General features: G+C 38.9%; 1 pseudogene; it reads right to left on the bottom strand.

Moving 5' to 3' along the window:
• Positions 1–263: 263 nt before the first annotated feature.
• On the bottom strand, positions 264–8,649 carry LOC149263874 (LIMR family protein Os06g0128200-like; annotated as a pseudogene).
• Between the last annotated feature and the right edge of the window lie 3,869 nt (positions 8,650–12,518).

The following is a 12,518-nucleotide window of genomic DNA, read 5'->3' as shown; positions in this document are numbered from 1 at the left end:
CACTAAATTCAACAATTTTAATACACCATTAAACTCTGGTAACTGTACTTGTCATTAACATGTAGGAACAAATGATTTTGGCTCTCATTCACATACTACAACCATGCACATGAATGGAAAGAGCTCCTTTGTGTAAAGTAATTTCATGCTCATGGATAGCATCATAAGGCATTTCATATGGAAAATCATTCTTTCCATCACCCACATGAATGGAAAGAGATCCTTTGACTAGAAAATGAGCAACATGTCCCTTCGTTATCGATTTAATAGACCCGTCCTTTAGCTGAGAAATGTATTCCCCTCCCATAGTTCTTGCAAGTGTAACTCTGGAAGAACATGTAATTATAAATGTTGCCACACATGGATTCAAGAGTGTGATCAAAGATCTCCTGAGAAACAATTGCTTGGATGTACATAGAAAAGGTTGTCGAACAAAAATTGGATGGTACTGATTGAACAGAGAAAAAATAAGCCCCACAATGAAAATGAAGTAATTAATCAATGTTCCACCCGAATTCATTGGATGAATTGTTATAATACCTATACTTAAGCCAAGAAACATTTCCCATGCTATCACAACAAGGAGGATATAGACACAAAAGAAAGAAAATGCTATAGTTCCAAGAAGCCCTAAAAAAAACTAGCTTGATGAAAACCTCATTAAGGAATGGGAGACAGGAGGATTAATCAACATGTATAACATAATGTGCACAACCCAATCTACTGAAACAATAAACCCAAATATTGAAAGTATTAATCTTTCTAAATATCCAAGCACTGTTAAAGCCCACAATGACTCTGCCTTTTCAACCTAAGGGTAGATTTCCTCCAAAGCCTTCACATCTTAAAAAAAACCTTGTTAACCTCCTTTACATTTTTTTTTCTACCATTTTCTGCCTTTTCTACCACTTTCTCTTTTTTCTTGTTGAAGTGCAGCAACTCCCTCTTTCACCTCTCTTGCTCACTTACCTAATTCGGTGGCCTCCTTTGATATACCAACAGTTGTAGCAAGAGAAATGACATGTTACTGAAAAAGTTGTGTGCATGGCCCATGCAGTCTTATAATAATGCACTAGTTGTGTAGGCGTCACACAAATTTTGAATTGACATTTGTTCCTACTAAGCAAGAATAATTTTTTAAAGTAAAAGATTGGACCAACTTCTCAAGGAGTTAGTAGTTGAAGAAGAAGAAATATTTCGTATAGTAAAGTCGAATTTACCAACAAGACCATAAAGAGTCCCAATCGTGAGATGAACATCTACAACAGTCACAATGAACCACAACAAAGCGCTAAAACTCTCATCCCACAACTCTTGTCTTGATCACCTTCATAGCATAACATGGAAAATAATAGCATCACATCAATCATATATGTTTCGAACCACAAATCCTTCATAAGAAGAGTTAAATTATAGGCCCCATTGTACATTGCATGTCTAAAGCTTGATGATTTGCAACATCTGCAGGTAAGATGAGAATGCATATTTCAGCCATGGAAAGGCCCCGAACCACCACTAGCTTTGAAAATTAGGCTTGATTAAGGTTATCAATTTCTATATTTATCATGGAATTTTATATTAGCCAAAATTGCCAGTGGATACCGTGGATCAAACTGTTAGAAACCCTCCTTGCAAAAAGAGATTCTACAATTCTCGTGTGAATTGCAATTCATGGTAGATTGAGCCCTCCCCTTTTTCCTTACAAGAAGCCTAGTATTAACAATTGTTGAAAACCTCGACTTGATTTTTGTTACGGTTTAGGGAACATGTGGCTCTCGAACTACTATCTCTGCGCCACTGGTGGCAATGCGAATTGCTATGGGGTGTAGTCTGTCACTTGTTGTGTGGCGTTTCTCCAACCACAACCACCATTGCATCGACGCCACCACAAAACCAAAAAATAAAGACAACTGCACCTATGCTTAACACGCTCCATCTATCACACTTATGTTTGGACCATGGGGAGAAAATTATTTATGCATTGTAGGGAGTGATTCCCTCACCCATGCCCCTGTCATATCCTACTCTGAGACGTTCATTACAATACTAACATATCTTAGTCACTTCAATTAGGTTCCTGCAGACACATACATGTGTATATATTTACACCAATAACTTCTGTGTTTAATGTGAATCCTATCATTCATACAACAAAACAAATCTGGCTTAAATTTAACATTCAACATCTTCAAATAATGTTAGGAACAAGAAGGCACAATGATAAGATATTTTGAAATAATTATGGATGGTATGTGTTGATCTCTTGTCCACAAGTTTCAACTTCCAGAGATGAGGTCACATAGAGGTGCTTAGTAGAATACTTGAATCATTGGGATGAGGATCAAACCTTTACTCTTCAAAGTAGTTCAAGATGGCTATCGTTTTAGGGGCTTCAAGCCTTACGAACCTCAGTGATACAAGTTGTGTTGCTACACATATCACAGAGTTAATGTTCCATATGTCTCGTAAATGTGTGTCATAGAATATATATATTCATATTCTATAATCTTCCCTCACAACCTCACCCAATGTGATGAGTCGATTTCTTGACTTTTCGAAAGGTGTGAGGGTTAGTCATGTTACATTTATTTCGTTAGATCGGTGGTGTCCATGGTGAAAAATCCGCATCCCTTCATTTTACCTCTCCTTTCTTCGAGCTACAACGTCCAACCGATTAGGAAGCCTCCTTCTAACCATTGATTCTATCACAAATATTTAATTGATATATAGATGTATGGAGGGATGAATTATAATATGGAGAAATTGTTGTTGGAATATATATTTGTAACACTAGATCCTGACGTGCTATATTTACCAAGCAACTTCAATATATATATATATATATATATATATATATATATATATATATATATATATATATATATATACATACAACACAATAATACACCCATGTCAACAACACAATACCTAATATTAATGCGTCTTCATAACAATGCAACTCCATAATAATATAACACATCGTTTTGTATAACATGTAAACTGCACGATAATGATATAACCATAATTGGACATGGCATGATATGACACCAAGGATTTGTGTATGACATATATATGATATATTATTACTGATCGCCATATATAATGTGTCGATTGAAATCACTCACACTTGCACGAATTCGAAACTAATTGCATTAATTTTCCAAAAAAGAATATGTGTGTGTGTAGCGAGGTAAACGTATTTTTATTTTTGGTAGCATTAGATGTGATGTAGCCATGAAAATTGGTGGATAGGCTAAGGCACACGAGATTCACTAAGACCCAGAAATCATTCGGGGAAATTCCACCCAGATGAAGAGATATTAAAATAATTAATATTTTTAATGGGGTTCTTAGGTCTAGACAATGTAGAGCCGAGGAAGGCTGACGCAGAGGCTGTTAGGCTTGACACAAAGGCTAAGAAGGCTAGTGTAGAAGACATAGAGGGTCAGTAGACTAATGTAGAGACCCAAGAGGCCGACGCAGAGGCAGCAGAGGCTACAGGAAGGCTAGTAGAGCTAACGCTGGGCTAAAGAGGTAGCGCTAAGGCATTTTCGTGGGGTAGACAGGGAGATGAGAGACAAAATCAAAGATGTAGAGGGTGACACATTCCTTGGAGGGTGACACAGTTCTAGAATGAAGCTTGGAGAAACTTTCATTGCCCAGCTAAGGAACTGTTGAAATTGTCATGGGATCAATCCTCTGGTTGCTGATAAGCCAAAATATCTGTCTCTAAGGAGAGGTACTTCTACCAAGGAAATTCTTTGAAGGGTGAGCCATTTTTGAAACCTAGTTGTGTTCAGAAAACTACATAATAATAAAACCCTCATATCTGCTACACTGGTTTTCCCGCATTGGGTTTTTTCGGGGACGTTTGTACAAAAATAACGGTGTCCCTTGTGTGATTGTCCTAGTTATTTCAATTGATGATTTGTATATGTGTTAAGGCCGCATTTGTGTTTAATTCGGTATTTATATTTATAAATAGCTTGTTAATGGAAACAATAAGTAGGATATAATAAGCTAGATAATGCAATAGAGATTTCTATTGTGTCAGACTTAGAAATTTCAACATGGTATCACAGAATTGCAGATCATAGGAGAACTGAAGGCACCAGTAGAAATCTAGAATTTGTAGCAGTAGCAGCTGTCGTGAGAGACAATGTTGTTTCAGAGGAGAAGCAGTAAGAGAGGAAGTGACATAGATATTACGTCATAATTTCGAACCAGGTTAGTGCAAAGGTAGATAGGGGCAGATCAGACCTACGCAGTTCTTGATCATCTTTCTCAATAAGGAAGGATTGACATTGTGGCCAAGAGGAGCAGATTCAGCCTTTGTCGGGATCACGCAGAGCCTGAAATCTCAGTTTCTTTGGTTACTGGGGCTTGGGAAGCTTTGGGAAATTGTGATTTGAGGAGCTGGTGGGACACTGTTTCTGTCGAAGCAAAACAATGTCTAAGGAGGTGGGAGCAAGGCAGAGGGAGTCACTACCTCGACAGTTTTCTAACCAAGGAATTGAGATCTGAGTTACAGTTGCAAGGAGGATTAGAGAGTAGCAGTTCGAAAGTTGGCAAGAGGATTTCTAGAAGGGAAATCAAGACTTAGAGAAATATTTCCAGGAGGGGATTCGACACTGAGAGGGAGCCCAGAAGAGGAGCTGAAATGGAAGTGAACAGACTAAGGGATCAGGACAGGTTGGATGGGGCTTCCAACTTTTTCATATGGAAGGCCAGTATCCTAATAGTCTTGGATAGACATCGCATCAAGGATTATGCCTTGAAAGCTGTGGCTATCCCAATTGAACCAATAGAGATCGAGAAGTATGAGGATGCAATGGCAAGGGAGAAATGCATCATTCGAGAGGGGGTCAAAGATCATGTCATACCACATATTGTTGAGAAGAACATAGCAAAGGAGATGTGGGACACCCTATTCACCTTATACTTGGGCTCTTTTGTGTAGCAGAATATGCTATCGGAGAATCAACTGTGGTCCTATCTGATGCAGAAGGGAGCGCAGATAGATCCATTCCTTATGAGGTTGCAGGAGATTCATGACCAACTTACTTCAGTGGGGTCTACTCCAGATCTTGAATTTATGGTCAGGACTACTCTGCATGCACTCTTTGAGGAGTTGGAGACATTTATCCATATTATTTTGGGTAGGGCTACTCTTCCCAGTTGGAAGGAGATGTGGGTAGCTCTTCGCCGGGAAGAGATCAGGAGGATGAAAAAGGAGGGGAGTAGTAGCAAGGGAGGTCGAATCAAGAAAGAGGAGGAGGAGGATGCGACTTTAGCATCTTTCAGACAACAAGGGAAGAGGCAGAAGAAGGAGATATCCAAGGTTAAGTGCTTCCATTATGGAGTGCTGGGACATTATACATCCCAGTGTCATAAGAAGAAAAACAAGGGAGAGGCTTCCGATTCAAAGGAAGCTCCAGCTAAGGTAGAGAAACAGGGCGAGACTGATGACGATTGTTCCATGAGTGCTCATGCACCTCTAGAGAAGAGGTGGTGTGATATCGAGTTGTAGTTAATAAGACTACATACTAGGGGTGGGATCCTTGAGGTGCCAAAAATCTTAGATCACGTATGGCTACAGGAGCCGTTAACAATAGTAGCATGATGATAGGTGTCAGGTGGAGAAAAGTGTGATGGAGCGGAAAGGCAGGGCTAGAGTGCAGAAGTTTGTAAGAGCATAGTAGAGGTTGCAACAATGAGAGAGACAAAAAGGTGGTTGCAGTAACACAGTGGCAGCAGAGGGAGCACATGATAATAGCAGAGGTAGCTTCAGCATCATGAGGCTTCCAGACTAACCAGGATGTCAATATTTGGGTGAAGTCAGTTACTTACTTCTTATTAACTAAGTTGCAGTTAGTAGTGGCAGTGCTACAGGCAACATGATGCAGTGTGTTGTGAGGAAGATGCAGTACAGATGTAGCAGTGGCAGTGGCAGTGTCATGGGTAGCAGTACAAGAAGCAATAGTGCAATGGATGTGATGTAGTAGGCCAAGCATCAACACAAGTACCGATGTTGAAGATCAGTGTGATGTTTCTATGGTAAAGCATTACTAGAGCATATTCCTCGCTAAGAGGGAGTGTTGATTTTTGATATCATAAGATGTGATCTAGCCATGAAAATTGGTGAAAAGGCTAAGGCACATGAGATATCCAAGACTCAAAAATCATTTGGGGAAATTTCCCCTGGATGAAGAGATATTAAAATAATTATTTTTTTAAATGGGGTTCCTAAGTCTAAACTTAGGAAAATTAAAATGTTAATGTGTATTAATATAATATGGGTGAGAAAATTCTAAATAATGACGATCAAGCTAGATATAATCTTAGCCATTGATTAGGGACTTAATATCGACGATTGAATCATCAACAGGAAAAGTATAAGATGAGGCTTAAGGATCATTTGGAGATACACCAAGTTGATCAAGAATTCAATTTTCTGGGGCAAGTTTTGCCAAGAAATCGAGTTAGTGATTTGGTTGTTGCAGCAAGGGGCACTTCGAAGGAAGGGTGAGAATAGATGTCAGAGAGGTAGAGAAAGTGCCAGAGAAACAACGAAATGCCTAGGAAGGTTGATACAGATGATGCTAGGACTAGCGCAGAGGCTAAGAAGGCTAGCATAGAAGATGTAGAGGGCCAAGAGGCTATTGTGGAGGCCCAAGAGGCTGACGCAGAGGCAACATGGGATAGCAGAGCTGACACTAGGCTAAAGGAGCAACGTTGAGGCCTTTTTGTGGCACAGACTAGGAGCTGAGAGGCAGACACAAAGCCATAGAGGGTGATGTAGTCCCTGGATGGTGACGCAGTCCCTAGAGGGTGACGCAGTTCTGAAAGGACACTTGGAGAAGCTTTTGTTGTCCAACTAAGGAACTATCGAAGTTTCCATAGGAATATCTGTCTCTAAGGAGAGTTACTTTTGCCAAGGAAATTCTTTGAAGAGTGAGCCATTTTTGGCACCCCAGTTGTATTCATAAAACTGTATGATAATAAAACCCTCATATCTATTGCACCGGTTTTCCCACATTGGGTTTTTCCGGGAACGTTTGTCCAAAAATAACGGTGTACCTTGTGTGATTGTCTCAATTATTTCAATTGTTGATCTGTATACGTGTTAAGGTTGCATTTGTGCTTATTTCTGTATTTATATTTATAAATAACTTGTTAATGAAAAGAACAAGTAGGAAATAATAAACAAGATAATGCAGTAGGGATTTCTAATATGCCATAATTAGAAATTTCAACACTTATCCATGCTGTTATTGAATTGAACAACCTAATTCTCGAATGACAATAGATGAGCGTTAACTTTTATTTTTATTTTTTGTAAGAGTTTTGATTCCTACGTAGGAATCAGGCTACTCAAAGCTGTGCGTTCTGCAATTGCAACGTTCCACTACACAATAATTAGGCTACCCAATGTTTTGTGTTGTACAATTGCAATGTTGTACTGCAATTTCTTTGAAACAAGTAATTATCATCAGCACAATTTTTTTCTCGAAGTGAAGATGAAGCGCTCAATTGCTCTGTTGTCATATCTCTCGCATGTTTGACTTTTGTAACATAGGAGAGATTCGAGGGTTGTGTACTGTTTCCATGACTAACAGGAAAACATAGAGATGCTCCATAATTGTGCCAGCGTTCCTTTGAATAGACTTTGTAACATATGTCATAGGTCGGCTTCGATTCACTAATTAGGCCATAGATTTACGTTTAAGTAACATCCCTATGCTATACACCTCCTCCAACTTCTGGCACACATTCATCTCATAATGCAATTTTGGCCACTGCTTTCGCTGATTTCTGACCTTCAAATTAAAAAAACCTTTTACTGCCTTGTTAGCCCACTGTAACACCCATCTCATCCAGTCCTTTATCCGTTCTATCCATGACGGATCCTACTACTGTACTAATGACTTCGTACCAGCAAAAACAAAGATAAAGAGAAAATGCACAGGAAAACATGGTCACCATCTCAAACTACAATGTCAACTCAAAAAAACATCAAAGAGCATATCCTCCAACCCATTTCCAATGTTGGAAGTGTATGGAGGCCTCTTGTATTTTTTTCTATTTTCTGTATACACTGTTTTTATTTATTGTCTAAGAATATTTTATCATTTTTCTGTTTTGAGAGCAATATATTTGGTATCGCTGTAGTGCATCATTTTGGGGCTTCCAAACCTAAAATTTACAGAATGAAAAACTATCCCCAGCCTAGCTAGAAAGAGAAGCCACTTTGTGTACATACCCAGGAAAGAAAAATGCGTAGCTACCTTGGTCCCAAAGTGCGCATATATATAATCTGTTGGCTCTGAGATGAAATCAAACCACTTATAAGACAACCTCTACAAAAGATATTTCTTTTCGTTTTCATCATGTAAAGGAAAAAACTTCTTTGATAATTCCTTCGGTTTTCAGTCTTACAATCAAGGACTCATCAGAGTTCCACTCATTTTCTCGACATTCTTCAATATCAGTTAGCTTTATCAGTGATCCTATATCATTAACTTTAATCTTAAGACGTTCAACAAATCGACCAAGAACCTCCACAGATGCTCCAACTTTAATGAAGGTCTTATGTGCAATGCCATGAGTGATATCTAGGGCAAGCCTTCTCTTCTCGGGTTTTCTCATCAAGCGTTTCACCGCATTTTCTTATGGTTTTTTTTTTTTTTTTTTCTTCCTCTATCTCCTCTTTCTTTTCAACGACCAATGCAACTTCGAAGTCGATAAGAATTTTCCTGTCATGCAGAGATTTCTTGCTATCCTCCATGGCGTATTTAACTAGAAACTGTCAGGGCGGAAATCAACAGTTCTCTGCTTCCAACACTTTCATATTCGAATAGATGGTCCTCCAGCTTTCAATTTTCATTTCTTAATTGCATTTGAAGAGGATTTACATATACATTATTACTACAACCCTCTTTTTCTTTACAAAAATATTCAACATAATAAAATATGTGATAGAGCTACTATACACAACTCTCAGATCCTGTAATTACGATGGCCCCACATATTATACAATCATCTTTCTCTGAATCCTTTTGAGATATTTTTGAATTGATGGAGGATGCATGAGTCGTTCAAATTTTTTCTAGGATATTAGATATATCTTTGTAGTGGGTTAATTTTCCTGTTCTTTGCATATTCAAGACTTTATTATCAATATTGGGGCTACTCTCCCCCTGAGGTGCTATTGAATTAATACTAACATATTCTTCTTTTCTTTCTTAAGTAACTCCCTTTGAGACCAAGTTAGGTCACTGGTTATTCTTTATTCTTTCTCTTCCACACTTTAGCAGGTTGTATTCTTCTATTTTCATTTCATTATTTGATCTCCTTGGAATTGCATCCATATTATGTTTAGTGCTCATTAGAATATATGGTAGCTTACAATCCTCTTCTTTGTAGCCAAGATTATTACATACAAAACATGTTGTGTGGCCAAGAAATAGATAAAATGATGTGTTTCTTTTTGTGTTCATGTTTTTCTTCATATACACTTTGCATTCAAATGCCTTATGTCCAAATTCATGACACATATAACAATAACCATAGAAATAGTTTATGTACCTGGTGGTTGACGTTCTCCTTTAATTGCTTGATGGATAACACCTTCTTGTTTGATGCATGTTTTTTTGAATAGTCTTGATCTTATTGTTCTTATATTCTACTACTATGTGTTCATGGAAATGGAAGCATGAGATATGTTCTCTCCTTTGAATTCTTGCAGGCTTCTTAACCTCATATCTAGGAGCAGATTGCATTTTCTTCACTTCATACTTTTCATTTTGAGTTTGCTACTTGTATTTGTTTATTTCTTTTCCAATCATGTTGTTGTTGACTTCTTCTCCTATAGGTATTTTGACAACTTCATTATCATTTTGTTGAGATTGCAACAAGATGATGGAGCTTAGTGAAAAGAGTCGCCTTCACTAAGTGGGCCCGCAGGCTATTTTTGGCGCAAGTCTATTTTTAGACTATGTCTATTTTTAGACATATGGATCATGTCTATGGATTGCAGGTTGCTGTTTATGGATGATTGATCAAGTTGGGAAAAAATAGATGGACTTTTATTTTTGATGAAAGTGTGAGTGATCACAGTGTGAGTGATCAAAGTAAAAAATAGAAAAGTCAAATATTATTATCTCACAATAATATTTGGACTATAAACTTAATCTTATTCTCTTGGAGCACTTTAGTTTGAGCTACAGAGGTGGCACATGCAGCTGTCAGAAGGAAATACGCTTTTCTTATGAGTCAGTTGAGTTGTTGCATGCATGACTTCAGTTAGAACTCAATCAGTTGAGTTTGGTGGAGTTGATTGTGGAGTTGATGGAGTTGTGTTCAGTTTAGCTTTGTTAAACTGGTTGTATTTAGTCTAACTGGCAAATAGACTAGAGATGAGTTGGGTGAATTAGTTATTAATTAATTCACAAGTTATTAACTCATAATACAACTAATGAGTACATCAGTTAACTCAGTTTCATGTCAGTGCATGTTCAGTTCAACAGGGACAGGTGGTAGAGAATAAGATTGCTATCAGTTGTGATTATAGTTGTGCACCAGATCTTGCACAATTAAGGGATTGAGTATGCCAATGAGTTTTCCCACGTATTTGCCCACATTATAGCTTGTGCTCACGTCCAACAAAGTGTGAGTGACTATTTTGCAGGTGAAAAACGAGTTTGGTAAGCCATTCTCATTAGTTCTTGAGCAGGTATTGAGCAGTGGAGGCAGGCAAGCAGTGGAAGAGATTTGGAGATCAGATCTGAGCTGTATTGTGTGTAATAGAGGTGGAGATACTTGTGAGAAGTATTATGCTGTGTAATGTTACATGACTCAATCATTAATATACAGATAGTTGGGGTTTTTAGCGAGATGCTTTCCCCGGGATACATACTGTGTTAAAGTGTGAATGCTCTTGATGTTTTATTGTTATTGATGCTGCTATATTGATGATCAACATAGAGGAGCTTATGTATTGTGTATGTTTTCCGCAATAGTACATGATCAGGATAATCTCCATTGAATATGTGTTAAATTATTCAAAATTTCTACATGGTACCAGAGCTGTTGATCATCAGATCTACTATTCAGGAAGTGTCTACATTCTATTTCTTCATGTAGAGTCTGTAATCGGGCCAGGTAGCCTCTGGATTCATCCTTCCTTTGGAAGGTGAGATATTTGGTGAATGCCCATATAGTCAATCTCTGTACGAGAAATATTGTGTTCTCACGAATTCTAGATTGGAAGCAGTTGAGTTGGTTGCTGGTGGAATTCGAATTTGCAGCAGTGTTGTTGAAATGTCTTTCAACGGATTGCGAATGTTATTCCAAAGCAAGAGCGACCTGGCGCTCTAGGATAAACTCAGTAACAATAAAGGTGAGAATGGATCTTCATCAAAGGTATCTGATGAAGAGAATTGGGCTTTGGCTGCCAAAGCAAAGAAGGGGAAGAACAAGAAAGTTTCTCATTCCGGTGCGAAAGGCAAGAAGCAGGATATGTCCAAGGTGAAGTGTTTTCACTGTCACCAGCACGGACACTATGCCACAAATTGTCCGCAGAAGAAGAAGAACAAGCAAGCTGCTGGATCTGCAGGGGGGGAGGCCTTAGCTTCTCAGTTTGAGCTTGATTTTTCATTGATCGCATGCTTGGTTTCAAGTGTGATGGGATCAGTGTGGTTCTTGGACAGTGGTGCGTCTTTTCACATGACGGGAGATAGAGGTTTGTTCTCTGATCTGGAGGACAAGGATCTTGGAGTGCACATCGAGATGGGCGATGATGGTAGATACAGTGCGACCGGTATCGGTACCATTTCCTTTGAGAGGGAGTTTGGTAAACCCTTTGTATTGAAGGAAGTCATGCATGTTCCAGGATTGAAGAAGAATCTCATCTCAGTGGCGATGTTAGAAGACAAGGGGTATGATGTTGTTTTCAGCGAGGGAAAGGCCTTCCTGCCCAGCAAGAAAACTGGTGAGACCCGGAAGATAGGGGTTCGAGTGAGGAACCTTTATTAGTTGCATGTAGATGGATGCGCAGCAATGGCAGGCGAGGCAGAAGGATTGGTGAGCTGGGATGATGGCGAGTTGTGGCACAGGAGATTGGGTCACCTTCACCATGGAGCCTTGAAGATACTGCAACAGATCACTACAGGGCTTCCTAAAGGCACACTTGCGCAGTCAGATCAGTGCAAGGGGTGTACTTTGGGGAAGTTTGTGCAAGCCACCTTTCACGAAAAGGATAGTCACGCCACGACGATCCTTGAGAGAATTCACAGAGACGTGTGTGGACCTTTCTCAGTTGCTTCGACAGCAAAACACAGGTATTATGTGATTTTTGTTGATGATTTCTCTCATAAGTGCTGGATCTTCTTCATGCAGAAGAAGAGCGAGACATATTCAAAGTTCTGTGAATTCAAAGCACTGGTCGAGAAGGAGTCGGGGAAGAAGGTGAAGGCTCTTAGGAGCAATAATGGTGGTGAATACATCTCGGACGAGTT

The sequence above is a fragment of the Pinus tabuliformis genome, chromosome 6, assembly GCF_031772625.1.
Source record: "Pinus tabuliformis cultivar Carrire ecotype Pingquan chromosome 6, CPIR1, whole genome shotgun sequence".
Lineage (NCBI taxonomy): Eukaryota > Viridiplantae > Streptophyta > Pinopsida > Pinales > Pinaceae > Pinus > Pinus tabuliformis.
This window is presented reverse-complemented; position numbering and strand designations above follow the sequence as displayed.